This window comes from Myxocyprinus asiaticus, chromosome 50 (assembly GCF_019703515.2).
Source record: "Myxocyprinus asiaticus isolate MX2 ecotype Aquarium Trade chromosome 50, UBuf_Myxa_2, whole genome shotgun sequence".
NCBI lineage: Eukaryota > Metazoa > Chordata > Actinopteri > Cypriniformes > Catostomidae > Myxocyprinus > Myxocyprinus asiaticus.
The window spans coordinates 16190070-16194854 of record NC_059393.1 but is presented as its reverse complement, the minus strand read 5'-3'; positions in this window follow the sequence as shown (position 1 = coordinate 16194854).

The following is a 4785-nucleotide window of genomic DNA, read 5'->3' as shown; positions in this document are numbered from 1 at the left end:
CTGAAGAGGTCTATTCTTTTTTATTTATTTATTTGGAATTTTATCCCCTTTTTCTCCCAATTTGGAATGCCCAATTCCCACTACTTAGTAGGTCCTCGTGGTGGCACGGTTACACACCTCAGTCCGGGTGGTTGTGGACAAGTCTCAGTTGCCTTCGCTTCTGAGACAGTCAATCCACGCATCTTATCACGTGGCTCGCTGTGCATGACACCGTGGAGACTCACAGCACGTGGAGGCTCATGCTACTCTCTGCGATCCACGCACAACTTACCACGCGCCCCATTGAGAGTGAGAACCCCTAATCGCGACCATGAGGAGGTTACCCCATGTGACTCTACCCTCCCTAGCAATCGGGCCAATTTGGTTGCTTAGCAGACCTGGCTGGAGTCACTTAGCACGCCCTGGATTCGAACTCGCGACTCCAGGGGTGGTAGTCAGCATCAATACTCGCTGAGCTAGGGCCTGAAGAGGTCTATTCTTTATGAAATTGACTATTTTAACTGCCTCATCCAAGACACACTTGAGATCTGTGGACATTTTCTTAGTAGCTAGTGCTTCCTGATGTAAACTACAGTGGAAGGAGGTCACGAGTGGCGCAACCCTTTTCACGCGAGCAATGACTCCGTTCCGATGTCCCATCATCGCTCTGGCTCTGTCTGTTCTCAGGCCCATATATTTTCACCATTCTATTCCATTTGACACAATAAACTAATCCAAAATATCAAATATGGCTTCGGCAGTTGATTGAGTTGGCAGTGGCTTAATGAAAAGGAATTCCTCTTATAATTCTCTGTTATGCTCATACCTTACATAAACAAGGAGGTTGGAAAGGTTTGCAATATCCATAGATTCGTCCAGTTGTAGGGCATCAGCTGCTGAGTTACATCATCTGCCATTCCGTTTATTCTTCTTTCAACTGTATTATCTGAAAGTGAAATCAGATTTAACTACTTGCGGGCCTTTTCTCCCAACATCACACCAACCATTTCTTTTGCGGCAGGTAAAATCAGATTCTCACCAATTGTGTGAGGTTTTCTAGCCTTTACGATAAGCATTGCCACATGATAGGATGCATCCACTGCTTCACTATTGTCGATGCCAGTGCATGCAGTTTCAAGTTTTTTTTCCTGCTTTGGTACTCTTTAAGTTTTTTCTCAAAAAAAAACCTCAATAGGCTTGGACACAAATTCACTATGTTTTGTCTCCAAGTGACAATGGAGTTTGTTTGGTTTCAAAGCTTCTTTCAACAAATCTTCTGAGCACACAACACACAGCAGTAGCTGCTCGTTCTCAGTTCCCACACATATAAAGCCTAGTGCTAGGCACTCACTACTGTATTTTCTTCGTTTAGCTTTATTTTTAGTCTTTTCGATGTCAGGAACTGCTGGAGCTGTTTCCAACATCTGTTTCCAAATACAGATGTTGGACCAACATCTGTATTTGTTCTTTTGAGAGACCCCATTGATAACCACTTATCCATGTTCACATCTGTTGTACAGTTACTGCATCATGCACAAGTAGCTTAATGAAAATGGCGGTTTATTGGTAACACAGAAAACCAATCAGTGAGCCCGTGAAGTGAATGCACAATAATAACAGTCTAATATTTATGTTGTGCTATTTATTTATGGTATTTAAATTTTACTTATAGTATATTTAAATGTGTATTAACTAAATATGAATAAAAATTATAATAATTGGCGACCCCCCTGTAATACTCGTGCAGCCCACCCATAGGTTGAAAACCACTGTGCTACAGTATTTGTGTGGCATCTTCCAAATTAAATCTGCCCTTTTAAAGCAGTTCCAGTGGAATTTGTACAGCAATCTGTACATGAGGAAGCCTAGAAGACATAGAGATGAGGGGAAATATCAAGAATACTTGAATCTGATTAAAGGAATGTTCCGGGTTCAATACAAGTTAAGCTTAAGCGACAGCATTTGTGGCATAATTTTGATTATCACAAAAATGGATTTTGATTACAGTTTTGATTGTAAGTTACAGTGAGGCACTTACAATGGAAGGGAATGTGGCCAATTTTTGGAGGGTTTAAACAGAAATGTGAAGCTTATAATTTTACAAAAGCACTTACATTAATTCTTCTGTTAAAACGTATGTATTATTCAAAATCAAATCAAATCAAATCACTTTTATTGTCACACAACCATATACACAAGTGCAATAGTGTGTGAAATTCTTGGGTGCAGTTCCGAGCAACATAGCAGTCGTGACAGTGATGAGACATATACCAATTTACAATAAACATCAGATTTACATAACACAATTTAAAATCTAATATACACATAATTACACATAACACAATACACAAATAATAACATACAATGTACAGTATACAATACACACAATATAGATTACACATTATACAATAAAAAAAATTGTATATATAGTATATGTTAAATGTACAGTAGGTTGTATTGTACTGTATTGACATTCAGGCTGTTGGTTGATTGTCAGTTGCCAGTGTGTTGTTAAGAGAATATAATTTATGACAGTCCAGTAAAGCATTAAAGCAGTAAAGTTGTTTAAATTGTTTTTACAGTCGTTTTAGGGTTTGTTGACATTACATCGTCATGGTAACAACGTTTTTTAAAATTGGCTATAACTTTACACAAAAAAGGTTAGTAAGCGATTTTATCACACTAACATCATATTTACACGCATATTGTTTATGTCTTGTGGCTATACTTTTGAAAGTATTTTAATGTTCAAAAACTGTCCACATTCACTTCTATTGTAAGTGCCTCACAATCAATATTATGCCACAAATGCTGTTGATTGAGCTTAACTTGTATTGAACCCGGAACATTCCTTTAATAAACCAATCACTCTATTTTGTGGTAAAACAAAATGTTTGTATAATGCCTGCTAAACTGTATAAACAACCATTGTCCTTGGAATAGCCATTTGACACTAGTTTCTTGTCTTTCATATCACTCTGTGTGTCTTTGTTCCCACATAATAAAATAATTTCAATTTATCATTATCAACATTTTATGCCCATATATTTATTTATGTGGTAAGTAGCCGTGTTATTAGTGGGAGAATGCAGTCAAACAGTTATTTTCACAAAATATCATATATTCAAAATGTACGAGAAATCAAATCACATGGTGTGTACACTTCATTTATTCATCCCAATTGTTTTGATAGTATTCCAATATGTTGTTTGTACATTTAAAACAGATATGTTGATATATTTTGACACAAATTGTCATTATATTAACCACTTTTCACAGTTTCATAACTTTAGGTAGCATATTTCTAACAGACATGTCTACAGCTTGCTAGCAAAGCAAGTTCACAGAGAAGGGGTCCGAAACTGTGACTAAAACTTGTGTGAGATTATTTTACATCTTCAGCAGACACAACGAAAGATATGTCAGAACTAATTATCAGATAAACTCCCAAAGCACTGAGTTTACGTTAGCTACAGTGCAACCTAAAAATATGGGGTTATTTTTGTTTCATATTAACATACAAATGGAAAGAGATTTACAAATAAAAAGTCTGTTCACAAATAAATTGAATGAGATCCACAGATAAATGTAAGGAGTTTCACAAAAATGAAATGAATTCACAAATAAAAAGAATGAGATTTATAAATATTTGTTAGGAATTTAACAAAAATAGAGTGAATTCACAAATAAATAAAATGAGAATGCAAATAAAAAAATAATTTACAAATATATTTTTTTAACTCACAAACACAACTCTGTCCAGCATTCATTTGTGAACAGATCGCTTCCTGTGCATTTGCGGATCGCTACACGCGCTTGTCAATTTTGAAACAAATCTAGCGCCAAGACGTGAAATAGTACAGGTTTTTTTTTTTTTTTTTTTTTTTTTTAAAACATGAGGGTGAGTAAATAACAGAATTTCCATTTTTAAGTAAGTCAACCCAAAGACAATGTTACAGTTTATTTACATTTTGTAATGCACTTTCATTTCAAGACATGACATTGTAACATAATAAAATCTGACATAACAGAAAAATAAAGAATCTCATATAACACATTTTAAAAGGTGTCCTGTATTGGAGCTGGAACCACTGAGTTTTGGAGCAAGTGAGTCAACTGCTCAAAGTTGATGGGCAGTACACAAGGGAAACATCTGAAAAAGATGGCAATAACTAATGAGTCATTTATCACTGTCAGAACATGATGCTGTATTTTAGAGAGGGACCCCATAAAACATTCACACAAAAGTGCTAAAATGTAAAATTCTACTTACAACTGTGTTTATTAATTACATTAACATAATGTGAAACCACATTATTGGCATAGCAGATCTTGTACACTGTGTAATATAGGATATTCATTTATGGTTTGTGCTCCTAAGATCATCTAATATGATTCATGTTTTATAAAGGCACTATCTGTACTACTGATCTATTGTCGTGTCTAGTAGTGTGTCTGTTTGGTTCTGCCTTGTAACATTAAGAGTAAAGGATTTGACGACACATTTCAGTCAAGAAACTTGGTTAAAATTAAAATAGCAGACTCATACTCTCAGCCAGGTTAGCTATAAAACTAATGATCAGGACACTCTACAAATGGGCAGTTTTCATCTGTCAACATTTAACAAGACACTACACATGTTTATAACTGAGAGAAAATGATACGAATCTTAAATCACAGTATTCCTCTGATGACATCCGTTTCTTTAAAAGTTTGTGGTCTTGGAGCTTATCTGTATGTGCTTGATTCCATGCTCATGAGAGCGCTGTGACTCTGGTCCCACCCTGATAGTAATACAAAACGTGA